The sequence below is a fragment of the Dendrobates tinctorius genome, unplaced genomic scaffold (genome assembly GCF_039654945.1).
Source record: "Dendrobates tinctorius isolate UK_male_01 unplaced genomic scaffold, ASM3965494v1 ptg000251l, whole genome shotgun sequence".
In the NCBI taxonomy this organism is placed as follows: Eukaryota; Metazoa; Chordata; class Amphibia; order Anura; family Dendrobatidae; genus Dendrobates; species Dendrobates tinctorius.
Window position 1 is genome coordinate 9241677 of NW_027361918.1, and position 20267 is coordinate 9261943.

At 45.6% G+C, this 20267-nt stretch overlaps 1 long non-coding RNA gene and 2 other non-coding genes across 3 annotated transcripts; all 3 read right to left on the reverse strand.

Moving 5' to 3' along the window:
• Positions 1–7154: 7154 nt before the first annotated feature.
• TRNAS-AGA (transfer RNA serine (anticodon AGA)) lies at positions 7155–7236 on the reverse strand. Its single transcript has one exon. It is a non-coding gene; the product is annotated as a tRNA-Ser (tRNA).
• A 6964-nt stretch (positions 7237–14200) lies between these two features.
• Positions 14201–18462, reverse strand: LOC141065381 (uncharacterized). The gene is made up of 3 exons (XR_012226406.1): positions 17707–18462; positions 16873–17150; positions 14201–15081 (listed from the first exon to the last, which is right to left on the reverse strand). It is a non-coding gene; the product is annotated as an uncharacterized lncRNA (long non-coding RNA).
• Positions 16864–16935, reverse strand: TRNAE-UUC (transfer RNA glutamic acid (anticodon UUC)). The gene has a single exon. It is a non-coding gene; the product is annotated as a tRNA-Glu (tRNA).
• Positions 18463–20267: the final 1805 nt, after the last annotated feature.

A 20267-nucleotide genomic window follows, 5' to 3' on the forward strand; every position in this document is an offset into this window, starting at 1 on the left:
ACCTAGTGCTAATATTGGTGAACAAACAAGTAACTCTGGTAAACCATTTGTTAGAGGCATTGCGGATAGGGAGGGGGTTAAATTAACCCTTCACGGTTGATCCAGTGATTTCCAAATTATTCCACAGTGTTGCTAGCAGCTCAAATGACCAAACGGAGACGTGTCTCTGTATGGGACGATCCAAAGAGATTGCTAAACCCGTTTATTTTAGTCACTTATTTTATAATATTTTGCTTAATTATGCAAAGTTCTCAACTACCATAAACTGTCTTAGTGCAGAATTTCCTAATACATACAGAAATACACCAAAAAACAAGTTTTAGTATCACATATACAACAAGGATACAGGCACCAATGTGTAACAAGCTCCGTAAGATCCCAGCTATCCAGCCCCCAATTCCCTTAAACTAATTGGCTGGATTGAGAAAGGAGAAGGTGTCTGACCACCAACTGTCCTTATTAAGATCATTATCTTTATCGTATTGATCTCTGAGTCTTTGAATATCTTCTAACTTTAACTTTTAACTTCTACCAATAATAATATGGAAAATACAAAAACCAAAACATTATGCCCCCTTTATTTACTATTGGCTTGTCGGGTGATGAGGAGAACTTGATAAGGACCGTCATACAAGGTTCTAGTCCGTGCTTCCTGACATGCCTTTTCACGACTACAAAATCACCAGGCTTCAAGTTATGACAGGTGTCGGTTTCTGCTGAATCTGAAAGAGAAGAAGAAGCTAGAGCATGGGTGTTAGCAAGATTTATACTAAGCTGAATAACAAATTGAACAGCACGGTCAGTTTCTTCTGATAACTGCTGAGGCTGGAAATTTGCAACTGGGGGCCTAGCACCAAATAATATCTTATATGGGGACAGGCCATATTTTACAATAGGAGTAGTACGAATGTGGTATAGTACAATGGGTAGGAGCTCTGGCCATGGAGCCATAGTCTCCTGCATCATTTTGGTCAATTGTCCCCTAAGTGTGCCGTTCAGCCTCTCAACTTTCCCATTGGATTGTGGGTGATACAGAGTATGGAGGGCTACAGTGGATCCAAGCATTGTCAGAACTTCTTGGTACACATGAGAAGAAAAGGCCAGACCTTGATCACTTTCAACAACTTCTGTAACTGGGGTATCCTCTAGGGTTCCCAGTATTTAGATTACAATTGGAAGAGGGAACTTGAGGGTAGCATCTATCAGCGGGCGTGTGACAGTCTCTCTGAAAGTGTCCGAGTCGGCCACAGCACCAGCACTGCAGACGAGAATTGGCAGGAAGGGGCTGGGGTTTGCTGTGTGTGAACGAGCTGCAGTGGGGGCGATGTGGGAGGGGGAGCTGGGATTACTGGAGCAGCTGCTGGCTGCTAGCTTGCTTTTTTTTTTCCTCTGTTGATACGGAGCAGGTTAATTTCTTCTGGAAACTTTTTTTTCTACTCTAATGCATTGTCCAGAGTTGGCACATTACTCTCGATTTGCTGCCATTTGCCTGTAGAAAGCCATGGGGGAAATCTCTGGATCGGGTAATTGATTGCAAAGGGTGTCTATTTGGGATGGGGTGAAGGGAGTATACTCATAACCACTAACAATATTAAGCATAACGGGGACTGAGGCTGGAGACGGATGATAATAGCGTTTAACAAAGGAAAGGTAGGGGCTGCTTTGGTAGTCCAGGATATATTGGAGCCTTAGGGTTAGGGGGCACAGAGCTTACAGTCGGGAGGAGAGGCGTGATTCCCTGGGGAGGGACCTTATCATCTAGCAGGGAAACTTCTTGTTTCAAATCATTCTTAACTTTTTGTCTGCCTGACACATTAGTCTCAATCTCAGTTCTTTCTTAATCAATCACTTCCTCACACCACAGTCACTTTCTTGAACCACAAAACATCCAGTCCCTGTCATAATAGACAATTCACTTCCACTGTTCCTCCTAACACCTCATGGTAGAGTGTAAGCTCTCACCAGCAGGGTTGTCTTATTTCGTCTTATTTTGCTTTATTTGTTGTATTGTTATCGTTGTTACTTATGGCTTGTGTTTTGAAACTGTTAAGCTGTAAAGCGCTGCGGAACATGTTGGCGCTATATAAAGATTATTATTATTATTTAACACCTTCGTCACACAATTCATGTGCCAAGCCACAAAATTCTTTTCCTTCCACGGATTCATAATTCTCTCCTTTAGAGCTAAATATCCTTACTTCAGTTGTGCACAGATCTGGAGCGGCCATACAGTCTGTTCCACAGGGTCAATCCCCCTCTGTGAAGCCCAAAATTCAACGTGATACTCAGTGAAAGGAGGAGGGCATCTAAGACTATCCCTCCGAACACCTCTGGTTATATATATATAATTATATATATATATTACTGAGTATTGTATCCTACCCAATCTTCGATCACTTCACCACGCCTGATACTAACAGTGATCAGGATTTCAGGATATTTTGACTATAAAGAGAGCCACAATCACTGGTCAATCCGGGGTGTCCATCCCTTATGAGGTACGGTTCGAGCACTGGGCCCTCAACGGAACTGCACCTCTATATGGTTCCACCCAAGAATCACCCCACCATCGGGGACAAACCTCAGATCCTCTTTGCAGCAACAGACACAGGAAAACCACACCAACGGTCAGTCTCAACAGTATAACTGCCAACTTACCGTGGTTGTCGTGGGGGATGATCAGTCCCAATTTTCCAGCACCTGTGTTCGCTCCGAGGGTCCTTTGTCTTGCTGTCCTCCGGGGGGCAGAGGCGTCCCTATTTGGGGGCCCCATGTTGGGCACCAGCTGATAGAGAGAGGGTTAAATTAACCCTTCACGGTTGATCCAGTGATTTCCAAATTATTCCACAGTGTTGCTAGCAACTCAAATGACCAAACAGAGACGTTTCTCTGTATGGGATGATCCAAAGAGATCACTAAACCCGTTTATTTTAGTCACTTCTTTTATAATATTTTGCTTAATTATGCAAAGTTCTCAACTACCAATAACATCATGGTAATGCTTCACTTTATAAACCAATAATATTGCAAGAAAACCGGAAGCTACATATATGTCCGTATCCAAATAGCATAGAAAGTAGTATAATGGCATATTCTTCAGAATAGTACACCCCCGGGTCCCTTATCTTGTACCTGATGAGGAACAGTCTGGTTTCATGACAGCCTGAACTTTTCATCCCAATTACAAAAAATGTATCTAAAACAATAAAAATGGAGAAACAAAACCTTCAGAGAATGGAGAAAATGAAACTTCAGCTCTGATTTTAGCTTTAACCCTTCACATTCCCAGCACACAGCAGAGGTGCAGGTTCTACCATGATCCATACCGGGCCAAATGGAAGAGGTGTTCATGGTGCACACAGCTGAAATGGCATTGGAGACAGGGGTTTCATGACCATGTTGTGGACTGATTTCTCAAGGACCGCTCACACGACTGTTAATACTGAATCGATTGCAACAGACAGGAGACAGCAGTTGTCAACTATGGTTCAAAATTACCTCTCCTCCCCTATCTATGTTCTCCCTCACAGTTCATTCTCCTTTGACTACTGGGCTTGGAAACTGGACACATGGCGTGAAATTGGCACAATATGACTTACAGGAGTTCGCTTGCCCTGCTGGTAGTGTGCTATCAGAAAGAGTCTTCAGTGCTGCTGGATCAATCCTGACAGAAAGAAGGACCCGGCTGTCAACCCAAACTGTTGGTGATCTCACCTTCATTAAAATGAACCATGCATGGGTTTCAAAGGATTTTGTCCCACCTTCCCATGATCACACATAGGTTGCCAGCAAAATGGCTCGCTTTGTCCTCCTCTTCCTCCGACTTCTCCAATTCCACCATTTGCAGCTGCTGAACGTCCAGCCTACACCTCAACATATGCCAGTTTTTCCACCTCCCTAACTGGGCTGTACCCCACCCCAGGGCCAGCGTCAGCACTTGGCACACCCAGGCAAGTGGCAGTGCCCTGAGAAGGTGGGGGGTCCACTCATGGGCGACGGCACTGGCACAGGGCCCCTCACAGTACGCCGGTGTCTCTGATGGTGGTGGGACCCACTCGCCATCACAGACACCGTCGTACTATGAGGGGCCTTGTGCCAGTGCCATCGCCCATGAGTGGGCCCCCTGCTTGCTCAGGGCACCAGCACTTGCAATACTAGTATATGATGGGCCCCATATGATGCTCCAGTATATGATGGGCCCCATGGATGATGCTTCATATTATGGTGGGCCTATATAATGCCCCATATATAATGGGCCCCATGGATTATGCTCCAGTGTATGATGGGCTTATACACTGTGTGCAGAATTATAAGGCAAATGAGTATTTTGATGACATCATCCTTTTTATACATGTTGCCTTACTGCAAGCTGTATAGGCTTGAAAGCCAACCATCAATTATGTAAATCAGGTGATTTGCATCTCTGTAATGAGGGGTGTGGTCAAATGACAACACCCTATATAAGGTGTGCTTAATTATTAGGTAACTTCCTTTCCCTTGGCAAAATGGGTCAGAAGAGAGATTTAATGGACTCTGAAAAGTCAAAAAAAAGTGTGAGATGTCTTGCAGAGGGATGCAGCAGTCTTAAAATTGCCAAACTTTTGAAGCATGATCACTGAACAATCAAGCATTTCATGGCAAATATCCAACAGGGTCGCAAGAAGCGTGTTGATAAAAAAAGGCTCAAAATAACTGGCCATGAATTGAGGAAAATCAAGCGTGAAGCTGCCACGATGCCATTTGCCACCGATTGTGTTTTATTCCACTTTTTGTGGACCGCTATGATGAAAAAGCTATTTTGTGCCTTGCTTTTAATTTATTTTCTTTACGGTGTTCATTGAAGGAGTAAACTAGTGTGCCAGTCTTGTAGGTTGGGTCACTACAGTCATGGCGACACCAAGTATGTGCACGTCTTTGTTTCTCCTGCGTCTATCGCCCTTATTATAAGTATACTGGCAGGATGGAGTAGACCCCAGTAGAGGGGCAGCACAGGGGCAAAATAGTGATGAAAGCCGCTCCTGCCTTTACCATGGGGGTCTGCTGCATCGTGTGAGTGCATTTGTTATCTGACTTGGGGTCTGTCCTTATGAGCTCAGTAACATGGCTCCTGCTGGATGTAATTGATCTAATATATAGAGGACCACCTAATATCCCTGTTAATCCCCTTACCGCTCATCTTTTCGGCCCCTCCATCCACTCCTCATTGTCACCCGTTCAGTCCTGTTTGTATCTTCAGATTGCTGCGTTACGACATCAGGAGGTCACGTCAGGTTGCGGCAGCCATCACCACATCATGATGCCATTTATACTTTGTTTTAATTATTTTAGTATGAAAAAAAATTCTGGAATTTGAAAATAAAAAAACGCGTTTGTTTCCTCATTTTATGAGACCTGTAGCTTATTGATTCTGCTGTATTACAGCCGCCACATGCCCTGTATGGAGCGGCACAGCTCCTGATCCTGCTCCAGACACCCTGACTGTGAGGGAACAGCAGGGGAACAAAGGGGTTATAGTGAGACATCTTGTGAGACCTTGTCCTCCACCCCTGGTTCTGTGCTGGAGCTACACGGAGGGCTCAGATATGGAGTGTTGGTGGTATAGTGGTGAGCATAGCTGCCTTCCAAGCAGTTGACTGGGTTTCCCGGCCAACGCAGAAGATAATTTTTGCATTAACTATATAACTTTCTGAGTAATTTTTAACTCCAGAGAAAAAACATAGAAGATAATTTTTCATCAAAAACATTTTTCCATGATATTGAAGGAAATGTAAAGAAATAAAGTTATAATAAAAAATAATGGTTTAACATAGGAAAAATAATTTTAAAAGTTTTGATGTTTTGTATTTTTAAAGGGAAACTGTGATGAAAAAAAAGAAGCTACAGATAAAGGGTTAATTGCCCAGCGTCTGAATGAGGCACTATGCTGACATAGCAGAGCTGAGTCAGTGGTCAGAGCGCTGCAGCGGGAGCTTACACTGCTGTGAACACTGCGCTGACAGCGACGGTGAGGAGAATTGAGCGACTTTGGTCGGATCGGGTTTCATGAAACAAAATTTGAGTTGGATGAAACTGGCCCGGCTAGGGCAATAAAAGTCGGAGTTTCTTCCGAAACCCGACCCCAATGCAAGTCAATGGGGGATGACATTCATCTACTCAATGCTGACTTTTATTCCCCAGTGACTTGCATTGGGGTCGGGTTTCAGACGAAACTCCGACTTTTTTTGCCCTAGTCGGAGAGTTAATCCCCCTTGCAGTTTTCAGCGCTGGCTTTTGCCTCTCACGTTACTAGGTGTCCGGTCTGCTGATCGCGGAGCATTATATGATCCTCTCTGCCAAAATACTGATTCTCAGAGACAGGAGGAACGTTCTCACTGCACAGAGAAGGCCGAACACAAAGAAATGTCTACGGGTAGATGAGAACTCTGCTGATCCTGCTGCTGGTCACAGACATTTCCCCGGTTCTCCCTGTTTCCCAGGACAGGACATCTTCCTCGGCCTTTCTCTCCTCTCACCGCAGCGCCCAGATGTAGAGTTTCTATTTATTTTAGAACATTACCTGTAACCACGATCAATTCTAGAGGAAAGTGATCAGAGAAGGCGACTTCTGTCTGGATGATCTGCTGCAGTGAATTAGGAACCATAATTACCCTAATAGAAGCCCCACATCAGGAGCGTGGGAGGAAGAGGCATTGTTAAGGAAACTGAGTATTGTGGCTAATGTGACCCCATCAGTAATGCGGCTGATTAATCCTGGAGATAATTATATAATTCTACTAATAAGTAATAAAATGTCCTTCGAACCGGAATCGAACCAGTGACCTAAGGATGTCTGTGCTCCACTACAGTCCTCCGCTCTACCAGCTGAGCTATCGAAGGCTCGTGTGCTGCAGCTTCTCCTGCCGTCATCTCCTCGCTGCGTCTCCAGGTTTATGGGACATTCCTATAATATATTGCACATGTACATTATATGCTGATCAAAAAGATTCTGACTGTAACAATAATAAGGAAACCGCGAAAATAAAAGGAATCATCTTCTAACGGTTGTTAGCTTGCGAGTTACTCGAGATAGCTCCTTATAAATATTTATATTTATCAGAATGTCTTGGAACCCAATATTAAATTAAATTATTTTTTTCAAGAAAATATTTTTTCCTCGTAGTCGGCAGGATTTGAACCTGCGCGGGGAGACCCCAATGGATTTCTAGTCCATCGCCTTAACCACTCGGCCACGACTACAGCTGCGTCTGTGATGTGGGATCTGAACGTTTCTGTCAACAGCAAACGTGTCTCGGATCAAAAACACTAGTCAAAATCCTAAATCCCAGTACAACTCGTGCCAAAGGACCAGAAGGAGATTCGCGACCTCTCAGCATTTTCTATATTCAAACCAAACCATAAAAGGTCAATCTTTTTGCTTGGGATTGTGCTGCATTACAACTTTTTTCTACAAACTAGGTAAGTTTTTTTTACTCCCCCAGTCTGGTTCTCTACATACATAGAAATGGTTTGCTAGAAAATTGCCCGACTGTATTTGTAGGCCATAATTCACATTGTGAACTCCGTAGATGTTCTTCAAATATGGGAGAAAGGAATCTGTACTTAAAAAAAAAAAAAAAAAAAAAAAAAAAGCACTCAATGGCACATTTGACTATAAGTAAACTGTGACATGGTGTGGCGTGAAACTGATAATGGCGTTCGTCGGGCATGGGGGATTAGCTCAAGTGGTAGAGCGCTCGCTTAGCATGCGAGAGGTGCCTTTTTCAGTTGGCCGAGTGACTTGTTTTGTGTTTTGCTTTTGGTTTTCTCTGTGTAAAGGTCATGTGTTCATATGCAATTACATTTTGCATGCACATTAATTTACTTTTTCTGCTCAGACCCAGTTTCTCATTTGTTTCATTGCGCATTCTGTGCATATAAGGGTGTGACCGCCCTGTTTCTGAGTTGGAAAATCCATCCTGTCTGGCCTATACTATTACTGGTGGTTCAGTCCCTCTGTCCTTGTTCACATTTACGTCACTTGACAAGTGGAAAGGTTTTAAATACAAGAGTTAGGACTGTCCCACAAGGGTTGCCGTGACGTGGCGGGATGGCTTCTACATTATTTTGATCAAAATTATGTTAACTAAATACCCTTATTATTACTATTATTACTACCTTCATGCAATTTTTGCAATATATTTTTTTACTTTTTTATTCCAGGATATTTGTTTTGTGTTTTGCTTTTGGTTTTCTACATTGTGAACTCCGTAGATGTTCTTCAAATATGGGAGAAAGGAATCTGTACTTAAAAAAAAAAAAAGCACTCAATGGCACATTTGACTATAAGTATACTGTGACATGAAAATTTTGGTCAGTAATCTTGGGATGGCGTCAAGCTAGACGAGTTAGTGGTCTTGACCCCCACATCTCGATGTTTCTTCCCTTTCAAGGTAACCCCCCTCTTTTCTACAAGGCAAGTCACCTCCCATTTACAAGGTGCTTGGAAACAATGGGTGTAGGCTGGTCCGAGACACGTTAACAAATAATCAATGCCTTCTTACCTTAGAGGACAAGGTTTTCAAATACCCAATCCTTACAGAAGACAATTTTACTACCTCTCAAATTAGGCATTACGTAAGCTCAATATTGCGAGACATACCGGATGATGCTAGAACACGCCCTCTAAATGTAATATCCATTAAAGCCCAAACGGGATCTTATTCTAGGAGTCTTAAATATAAATCATTAAAGCCGTCTATACATTGGTCAGACTCTTCACCAGGCCCTGGAAAATGGGTGGCTCAGTTAGCGAACTGTCGGGTAAATGACCTTCTGAAAGCCACTCTGCGTATTAACTCTATATTACCATATGACAGTTAAGCCCCCATTACACACTGCGATATCGCTGCATGTGATACTTACCTCCGACCGGCTCCCCCGCTGGTTATCGCTGATCGCGCGAGAAGCTCCTGGATCATTCCTCGTCGGTCACTTCCTGCTGGGGTTCCTGCTGTGACGACGAGCGACGCGTGGAGCCGGGCGGGAGGATGCAGGATCGCCGTGTCTGACAGGTAAGTAGCGACCCCTGACCCCTGCGATGTCGCTGGTGAGATCTGCCTGTGTGGCAGCTCACTAGCGACCACCTAGCGATGCACCAGCGATCCTGACCGCGTCATATCACTGGTCGGGATCGCTGGTGCATCGTTAGGTGTAACGGTACCCTTACATAACCATGTCTCTTATGATATTTCATAGAGCATACATCTCCCCGGAGGTCAAGTCTAAAATGTCCCCCTCAGGGGACTATCCCTGCCCTAAATGCTTACACTCCCCAGCTGATATTTTCCATTGCCTTTGGGACTGCCCAAAAATAAGGGAGGTGTGGGATACACTTCTGCAACATCTCATCAACACTTTTGGCATATCTCTCTCTCCCCGGAGGGGGCCATATGTAATATTCTCGCACAGGACCAGTTGGTGAGGCTTTCTGTCCAGCAGCGCCGCATCTTGTTCATATGGGCGGCAGCCACACGTAAAAGCATTCTCCATTTGTGGGCACAGGGTGTAACACCTTCATTAAGCTTAATTACTACAAAAGTAACATATCTCTTCAAAACGGATTGGATAGAGGCCTGACTTAATAAAGAAAATGACACGGAGCGCTTTTTTTCCACATGTTCCTCTTTTATCAATACTCGGACATCTTCCACGCGACAGGGGATACATAGTTGTTTCCAGCTCACCAACCGGTATATGAGAGAGCGGCTTGCCGGTAATATCCCTGTTAGACTGGATTGAAATACGAAGTTATGGAGTTTGCCCGGGGGAGAGGAGGGGGTTATAGTTGGAAAAATACCATCTAATGTTAATAATATTGCATAAATGTTCTTCTGTTATGTTATTGGACATTATATGTATACTTTGTATTACACTCAATAAAGACGGTTAAAAAAAATCAAAGTGTCAAATGGCGCTCCTTCCTTTCCAAACCCTGCCGTCTGCCAAAGCAGTAGCTTTCCACCACATATGGAGAGAAATTTCGCAGCAAAGTTTATGATGCAATTTTATGAAAATTCAAAATGTGGGGCTAAAACAACATTTTTGTGAGAAAAATATGATTTTTCGTTTCCTCGGCTCAACTTTAAAAAATTCAGTGTAGCAACGTGCTCACCACACATCTAGGTAAATTCAGTTTAAGCAAATCAGGGGCTCTCCAAAGGTGGACTTTGTAGTTTTCCAGTGATAGTCCATGATTCATTACACAGAGTCTTAGGCCTGGATCACACTTCCGTTTTTTCAAATCCATCAAAATCCGTTGGTTTCCGTCAAAAAACGGATCTGCCTTTTTTTGGAGGATCCTTTTTTGTCCCAAAGACTTCCATTAGTGGTTACCGCGGATCCGTCAAAAAACGGATCCGTTTTTTAAAAAAACAAATCCGTTTGCATCCGTTTGCGGCAAAAAACAGAAACAGATCCATTTGGCGGACACAAAAACGGATGTGTGAAACAGGTCTAAGTGGGTTTGAGCCGAACTAAAAAGACAAAAAGATAAATCTATTTGAAAAAAAAGGTGGAGGATGCGGGCATCGATCCCGCTACCTCTCGCAGCGAGCGCTCTACCATTTGAGCTAATCCCCCTTGCAGTTTTCAGCGCTGACATCACTAGGTGGCCGGTCTGCTGATCGCGGAGCATTATATGATCCTCTCTTCCAAAATACCGATTCCCAGAGACAGGAGGAAGGTTCTCACTGCACAGAGAAGGCCGAACACAGAGAAATGTCTACGCGTAGATGCAAATTGCCACTTCAGCGAGGAAGAGGACTTGAACGCTATAGTGATCCTACAAGTCACAATCAACCCTTTAACGAGTCTTGTCACATGACTTAGGATAAAAGCCAAACCAGAATCTCAATTCAATTCATACTTTGCACTGACGAGGGCCAATAGCTCGAAAACACCGAGTCTGCAAATTGAGATTCTGGTTTGGCTTTTATCCTAAGTCATATTACAAGACTCGTTAAAGGGTTGATTGTGACTTGTAGGATCGCTACTACCAACAGGTGGCGCTATAGAGTTCAAGTCCTCTTCCTCTCTGAAGAGGCAATTTGCATACTATTTTCCCAGAGGAGCATTGCACGGCGAATAAGCCTCCTTACCTTGACAAGCCACAGCTGGTATGTCACTCTCAATAAGAAGAAACCTTACCCCTTAGGCCGGAGTCACACTGGCGAGGAATACGGGAGAGTGAGAGGTGCAAAAAGCAGGCATTAGACACGGACCAATGATTCTCTATGGGGTTCGTCGCACCAAGCGTATATTCCTCATCCGTATCCTACGCTCCGTGCCAATCGCAGCAGCGTACTACGCCCGTAGGTACGCCAATGCAAGTCTATGGGTGCACAAAAAATACAGATTACACACGGAACACACGTGTGACCTGCGAGCAATACGCAGGTCTTTTGGCTGGTGACAGGAAATGGGCCAATCCATCATCAGGAAGCCTAGACATGCAAATGAGCTCAAAAACCGCTCCAGACATCCAGGAAGTACGCCTCCACGGAGTACAGCAGCAGCATGGCGTCCACATATATTAATGTAGAGATGCTCATTGTCCTGGTGCAGGAGCGTCCTGAAATCTGGGACCCACGCGATGCAAATTATGGGAACCGGACAAGAAAGGAGGCGTCATGGAGGCGCATCTGTCGCCAGATGTACCATGACTTTGGTGACAGACCACGTGAGGAGCAGCAGAAAATTCGTAAGTGCAACCATCAAAACATCATTAACCTTAGCGCGCGCTAAAAAATGATTCTACAATCAGCCCCCCCCTTCCTGTGCATGTACTTTTATTAGCCTCATGAGGCCGTTACATTTGGATGTGACACGTGGCTTCACACAGTCATAATTAGGGGTTAGGCCACAAGCTCCTCATCCTCCTAGCCACTAAAATTAGTTTCAGGGGAGCTAATGAGACCCTGGGTATCGGCCCAATTACATATGCCACCATGGGTAGAACGCACACCCCAGAAGGCCCCATGCCTAGACTACTGTTAGAAAATGTGACCTCTCAAATATGTGATTTTGACAATCTTTCCTGTCTCATTGCAGTGGAAGATGTGATGAAACTCTGGCGAAGCATCAGGGACCAGTACCGCCGGGAACGCCAGCAGCGGTCCAGGAGTGGGGATGCTGGACATGTGAAAAGAAAATATATCTACTATGACCGGCTGAACTTCCTCCCCCCAATTCTGGATCTGAGACCGTAAGTAGATACCTCACACCACATGACACAGATACTTTACACAAATACTTTACAGGGACAAAAATATTGATGTATTTTTGCCTCTGTTCTATTTCATAACAGAACTCAATCCAACCTTACGGATCGAGGAACGACCTCAGAGGCAGAGACCATTATAGATCCTGTAGGGGATGAGGTGGCTGGCCCATCTTCTCCCCCTACAAGAAGGATGGCTGAAGATAAGGCATCACAAGACCACACAATGGCTGGCCTACACACCACACCACCAGGACGGTCTGCTGCTGCCACCTCACCCATCCTGGAAGAGCCGGGCAACTTGAGCAGCAGCCCAACTGCCCAGATCAGGTCCTCCCCACAGGCTGCTCTAGCATCACGGCGAACAAGAAGAAGGCGCCAGGTCTCTATTCAAGAGAGCAGGACCAATGTGGACACAGGGGTGCTCAATTATTTGTCCAGAGTAACTACAGATGATGGGGAGGAGGCCTATGCACGTAGCCTCACCCTTTATCTCCGTGCCCTTACCCGTGAGGTCAGGCTCCGTATTAGGGGATGTATTCAGATCCTGCTTGATGCAAGCACCCCCCCAATACCCCATATCAGGTTTTTGAATTTCTGGAGAGGTGGCAGCTCTCACCATGAAATTTAATGCGCATGAGACCATCCACACAGATGCTTGCTCAAGCAGAGTCTGAACAGCCACTAATACGTGGGCCAACACCTCAACCCCTTCCTCCCCCTACCCAACCTTCTATTCCGCAGCCCCAAATGTCTTCCTCAAGCCAATCCCACCAATATGGCCACTTGTACCCACCCAGTGTTGGAGGCTGGTCCCAACCTGGTTGGGGACGATCTGGCTATCTTGGTGGGTATGAGCCACGGGCCTACCAGAGCCAACAAGAAGCCCCTCACCATCATCATTACTCTGGCCAGTATCCCCAACAGTCCCAGGAGGCAGGACAATTCCAGCATCATGGGCAACAGTATGGCCCCACACAGGGCGATGTTGGCCACAATGTCCAGCAGCACCCACAGGCTGTTCTTCCACATTCCCCTTCCCCAACATATGAGGATTTATGATTCTGATGGGTGGAGATGTCCAGTGAGATGTAACTGGTGCTCCTAATATAAATGAAAAAAACGGTGTTCTCCTTCACCAACATTTAGAACATAATTTAACATTCACATTTTTAAACTATGTTTTCCAAACATATGAAACAATCCATCATGACAGGCAAGGCTACCTCACGCCTTTCAGACAGATATTACATGTGTGTAGAAAAGAGAATATTTAAATGCGCTATACTGTAAAATGAAAGGATGAAAATACACTACTCACTTGCTAATGCCTAGGAAAGGCGTGCTGGCCTTTAGTTAAGTAGTCAACTTTTTTGTTAGCAATCTCTAGTAAAAAAATTCTAGGCGACCAGCCTTCAGAATATCACGCTCTCTCTATGTCTTAACAAGTGATTTTTGTATTTTCATCCTTTCCGGTATAGCATGCTTAAATATGTCTGTTCTACAGACAGGTAATATCTGTGTGAAAGATGTGAGGTAGCCTTGCCTGTCATGGTGGAATCTTTCTATGATTGGATAACATTATGAGGAAATGTGAGTGTTATCTTGTTGCCTTTATTTTGGTGATGGAGCTCACCTTTTGTTGCCTAATCAAGGTTAATCTAGTCATGCAGCAATGTTGTTATTGCCTAATGTTTGTTGCTGTTTTGTTCTGTAATGTTAATTTAACACCAAGTTAAAGAAGGCACAAAGGGTCATTTTGGCCATTGCCAAATTTGTCTTATGGCAATATTATGTTTGCCTTTAAGCAAAACAAAAAAAAAGGCAAAACTAAAAATTTGTCTACTCTAGTTAACGTCTCTGTGTGATTTTTCACAATCCCTCACAACATACTAACAGACACCAACCAATGCAATGAAACACTCATAGAATCATTAAGGCTTGAGTAATATATATTTAGACACACTTAAAGAAACAAATTATAACATAGACACAGCATTCTCTTGCCAAGAAGTTGCCCCCTCAGGTGAGATAAAGTAATTAGTGAATATATCACGCACTTTGAGGCCAGAGAGCGGTCTACGTTGAGGGTTCATAGGTGGTCTCACCCTGCGCACATTGTCCGGCCTACGCACAACACCATCAGAGGAGGAACAATCATGTATCCTGGTGAAGTTATGAAGAACCACACAGGCTTTCACAACTTCATTCACATTTTGCTCACTCAACTGAATGGCAGACTGGAGTACCCGCCATTTGGCACAAAGAATCACAAAGGAACACTCCACCAGTCGCCTAGCACGTGATAGGCGCAAGTTAAAAATTCTGCGCCTGTGGTCAAGGTTGCGCCGGGGATATGGCCTCATGACATTGCGCGATAACTGAAAGGCCTCATCTGCCACAAGGACATAAGGGACTGATTGTTCGGGGGAGCCTGGTAGCTGGCGTGGTGGTGGTAGATCCAACTGGTTGGTGCGTAGCCGCTGAGCCATTATGGAAGTATTGAAGACTCTAGAGTCTCCCGTCCTTCCATAGGCCCCAATGTCAACAATTATAAACTTGTATTGAGGGAGCCTGAGTTCGGCGGCTTACGCACCCTGATATGTTTGCTATCCAGGGCCCCAATACAATTTGGAAACTGGCAGTCCTCCTCAAAGTCCCTTGATATCCTTAACCAGTCTTCCATCCTGGGCTCGGGCATGACCACTTGATGGAGTCTTGTCCAGATTTGTGCACATGTAGACCTCACTATGCCTGAAATGGTTGATCTTCCAATGAGAAACTCATGGTGGAGGGCGGCATAAGACAGGCCAGTGGACAGGAAGCTGTAGAACAACAGAAATAGTCCAGGTTAGAATGGCTAAAGTAAAAAAAAATCAGTTACATGCCGACCAAACTTGTTAGGAAATGAGAGAGAACAACACACACATATGTGGTGGCACAATGACTAAGTGATATGCAGGACATATTAGATGTAACATTGTGCTGTGTCAGGTGAAGCATATTTTGAGTAAGATGAAGGCATTAAACTTTGTCCAAGAAGGCCAAAAAACATAATTTAGCCCACACCTTAGGAACATAGAGAATGTGGAAATGCTCATGCGACAGTAATGGTAAAATTTAGCCGGATGCTCCCGCAGAGAAGAATAGAGGCGGTGAAAATGACCTCTTGTGAGTCGTTGCCTCAAAAGTGGATGGACCCACATGCGTCTCCTCCTCCGCGGATCCACTATCACAGGATATGGTTGCCCAAAGCGCCGTGACAAAAGTCAGGTAAAGAGAACCTGCTCAGTTGTATTGAATCGCAGACCCTCTGCCATGCTGCACAAAGAACACCAACACACCTCGTGAAAGCAAGGTGACAAATGGACAGAATGGAGGCAGCCACCTGTTTCTGAGTGTCTAAATAGGGTGCAGGCTAATGATTTAAATTGTTTGCAGGCCTCGAAACCGTTAAATGTCCATTTTGCAAGGCTGCGAGAAAATCTCGCCATATGGATTGCATACGGATTACATACGGAGACACACATGCGCAAAATACGTGACCTCACCTTGCTTACGGATGACCTACGGGGCACTGTTTAGGGGTCATTCATCCGTATTACGTAAGTAAACTACAGACCGTATTTTGCGCAGGTTAGTGTGACTCCGGCCTTAGACTACTGGTAGATGAGAACTCTGCTGATCCTGCTGCTGGTGTAAGTCACAGATGTTTCCCAGGACAGGACATCTTCCTCGGCCTTTCTCTCCTCTCACCGCAGCGCCCAGATGTAGAGTTTCTATTTATTTTAGAACATTATCTGTAACCACGATCAATTCTAGAGGAAAGTGATCAGAGAAGGCGACTTCTGTCTGGGTGATCCGCGCTGCAGTGAATTAGGAACCGTAATCACCCTAATAAAAGCCCCACATCAGGAGAGCGAGAAGGAAGAGGTATTGGTAAGGAAACTGAGTATTGTGGCTAATGTGACCCCATCAGTAATGCGGCTGATTAATCCTGGAGATAATTATATAATTCTACTAATAAGTAATAAAATGTCCTTCGAACCGGAATCGAACCAGTGACCTAAGGATGTCTGTGCTCCACTACAGTCCTCCGCTCTACCAGCTGAGCTATCGAAGGCTCGTGTGCTGCAGCTTCTCCTGCCGTCATCTCCTCGCTGCGTCTCCAGGTTTATGGGACATTCCTATAATACAGGGTGGGGAATCTTTTTTCTGCCGAGGGCCATTTGGATATTTATACCATCCTTCGGGGGCGTACAAACTCCGCCCACAAAGTACCTCCTGACTCTGGCACTGGTTTCATGACTTAATCTTTCATTACACGCCCTTCAATGTTCAGCAGTGAACACTGCGTGTGTGTGCCAACAGATCAAGAAGAAATTAATGAGATTGTGGCAAACAAAATACAGCTCCCTGCCCAAGAATGCTGTCCCCGAGAATCTGCTCGGGGGCTTGAAAAACGGTCATTGAGGGACGTAAATGGCCATGGGGCATGAGGTTCCCCACCCCTGCTCTAATATATTACACATGTACATTATATGCTGATCAATAAGATTCTGACTGTAACAATTATAAGGAAACGGCAAAAATAAAAGGACACATCTTTCCCATACCGGGAGTCGAACCCGGGCCGCCTGGGTGAAAACCAGGAATCCTAACCGCTAGACCATATGGGAGAAACTGTAGATGTGCAGCACCAGCAAAGAGCTGAGACCCTCAGACCCGACCTCTGGAGATGACACAGGAGTCGCTGGATGTTCTTCCCTTATACAGACTCCTCCATTTACGTAGCGGCTGCTGGAACCACATCACAGGCTTGTGCCGCCCGTCACTTCATGTATCCTCCACCCATCACTGTTGTAGCTCTGATCCCCTGGAGATATGAAAAAAACTGACATAGGAGGGATGATTATCTTTCCACTTCTTTATCTTTTAAGTCCTTGCCAAGTAGGAGGAGAACGATCGCTGGGGAATCGTGAGATCTGAGCAACAAATCTGCAGAGTTCCCCAGTAGTGATGAGCGAGTATACTCGTTGCTCAGGTGTCCTCCTAGTATTATGGCGTGCTCGGAGATTTAGTTTGTGTCCAAGCAGCTGCATGATTTGCGACTTGTAGGCAGCCTGAAAACACGTGGGAATTCCCTAGCAAACAGGCATTCCTCACATGTATTCAGCCTTTCCAGCACTCGCAAATCATGCAGCTGAGATGAAAACTAAATCTTCGAGCACTTCCAAATACTCGGAGGACTCCTGAGCAACGAGTATACCCACTCATCACTACTGGGGAACTCTGCAGATTTGTTGCTCAGATCTCTATGATTTTTCTGCACAGAGAAACATTGTTTGCAGTTTCTTCTTTGGAAATCAAATCGAAAGAGAGGACATCACATTGCTCCTTGTGCAGATCAATGGGGAAATCCCGGGTGACTTTGGTGACTGTTCTCTCACCTGAATTCATGCAGCGTCAGGCACAACTGTTGTAAGCAGGGAAGGGCTCTCCGCTGACAGCACCTACATCTGCCGATCTTCGGATGATGAGGATCCAGATGACACAAAATGGATTAAAACACTAAAACTTAAGGGCTATAAAGCACCGCTGTAAAGGTTCGTCGGATGCAGAAAACAGCAGGAGGCAAAGAAGGGGTTAACAAAAGCGTACTTAAACAATTACTGAGTATGAATTCAAGGAAATCTCTGTGCAGGGAGGTGTTAACGAAAATAGTGAACTATACAACAAAAACAACAAGAAATGGAAAAGTAAAGGTAAAGACTTATCGACTGGAGTTCTTGGAGCAGCTCGCACTCCGTGAACAAAGCCTCTGGTCCTGCTGTGCAGAAACGAGATGCACTGTCTCCTGATCATGCCAAAGTATCCAGATCCATTGGTCTAGGGTCCGTGGAACTTGCGTCTGTTGGAGAGGGGATACAGTTCCTTCTGTGGGTTCCTAAAATGTGACGCGGTACACCAGGAAAACGCCGTGCAGGCCGCAAGGGTGACAAGGCCTTGTACACAATCACAAAGTTCAGGAAAAGTCAGTAGTCCGCTGCACTACCCGCTACGGGTCTCGTTCATGGAGGTGCACTGAGTAATGAGTGCAAGAGGCGGACAGTCTGTAAAGGGCTGGCATCAGTGACCGTAGTTGAGGAGAGGGTGTCAACCTTCTTCGTGCTCTGAAGTCGCCTTCCTTCCAAGTCCCTCTCCTTCCTGCGCTCAGCCCTTTTTAAGTCTCCCACGCCCCTTTCTCTTAGGTGATCAAGCTCTCCCTACCCAGGCAAGTAACCTCCCTGCAACAGTGGTGACGGCCCCAATAGTTCCGGCTCCAGCACGTATCTCGGTCCTGTGGCACCCCTAAGGGTTCTGTCACCACAGAGATATTGCACCTAACCCAGAGGTGTAATACCCACTCTCAGGTAAGGAGGGAGCACCTCACAGGACTCTAACACCTGCACCCAACATACACCCTGTAACAGCAGGGCAACTTGGATGGACCCTACGGGAGGAGGATCTCAACCCTGCCTGGATAGTAAAGGATGTTGAGAGGTTGGTGGAGCTAGTAGGATGAGAGCAGGAGAAGAGAGTTTAGTGGGAGAGACCATCAGGAGGGGAGAAAGTGGAAAGACGTGTGTGAAGCAGCTTCCTGTCAGGAGCAGCTGCTGGGAAGGAAACAGAAAGAAGAAAGCTCCCTGAAGAGGGAATGGATCCGAGAGGCATGGTGCAGTGACCATCCTGCCCGTGGGGATCATTCCATGCCGGCTAACATTGGGTGGAGGGATCAGGTCCCAGTGGGGTACCGGCCCCTAGCCTAGTGGAGTGATCATCAGGCTCAGCTAGAAAGCCGGAGGCAGAGGCACCTGTAGGTGTCTCAGTGACAAGCCACAGTTACATTGCTGAAAAGGCTGCCTTATAGGAGCAAGGGAACACAAAGAGGATGTTACCCGACAGGGTCCACGGCTGCTGGCCTGGGACACTGACTGTGAGGTGTTGGGTAGGAAGAGGTGAGAAACCAGCACAGTGAGATGACCAGGAAAGGCACACACTGAAGGGAGTCCTGGGAAAGTGGATCCTGATTTACCTGGGAGTTTGCTGCACCCCTCACCTGGAGGACACAGCACCAAGCGGGCACTTGGGCCCATGAGAACCTTGAGCAAACCTTTGGAATTGCACCCAGCTGTGTCCTCTAATTATTCCTGCGTCACCTACTCAGCACTGCTACATCTCCTGCCAAATACTACATTACCTCCATCTTCTACAACATACATCCACCCTGATACTAAGCTCTGCCTGTGGAGAGCTGTACCAACTCTTCTGCATCCCCACCAGTCCCAGAGGATCTACACTGCAGCGCTGGTCACCCCTGACCAGAAACCACAGGTGGCATCATGAATACTTTATTACAAACTCTTATTTCCTCTGTAAATATCCCCTTTAATTGGACACCCAGGGCTACGGACCGGGTCACTGCCGCTGTGACACATCCTTTAAGAACCAGCCTGGTACCGAGTACCGCACGGCCCTGGCAGGATGCTCCAGACCAATGGCACTGTTCCTGTTTACCCCCTTACACTGCCATCAGCCAGAGAGGAAATTGTTTGAAAAAAACACATCTTTAGTCAAGCTGTGCATTACAGAAATGATCCAGCTTCTTCCTCAGGCTCCTACAATACAAGTGATGAAGGTTTAACCCCTTCCCAATATGCAAGGTATATATAGTGCTCAGTGATGCTGGGCTGTGTGAAATCACCCTGTATTATTATTATTATACATTTATATAGCGCCATTTATTCCATGGTGCTTTACATGTGCAAAGGGGAAAATATAGACAAGTACAATAAACATGTGTAAGACAAAGGACAAACAAGTACAGAAGGAGAGAGGACCCTGCCCATGAGGGCTCACAGTCTACAGGGATGGGTGAGGATACACTAGGAGAGGGTAGAGCTGGTTGTGCAGTGGTTTAGTAGACTGAGCATCATTGCAGGCTGTAGGCTTGCCGGAACAGGTGGGTCTT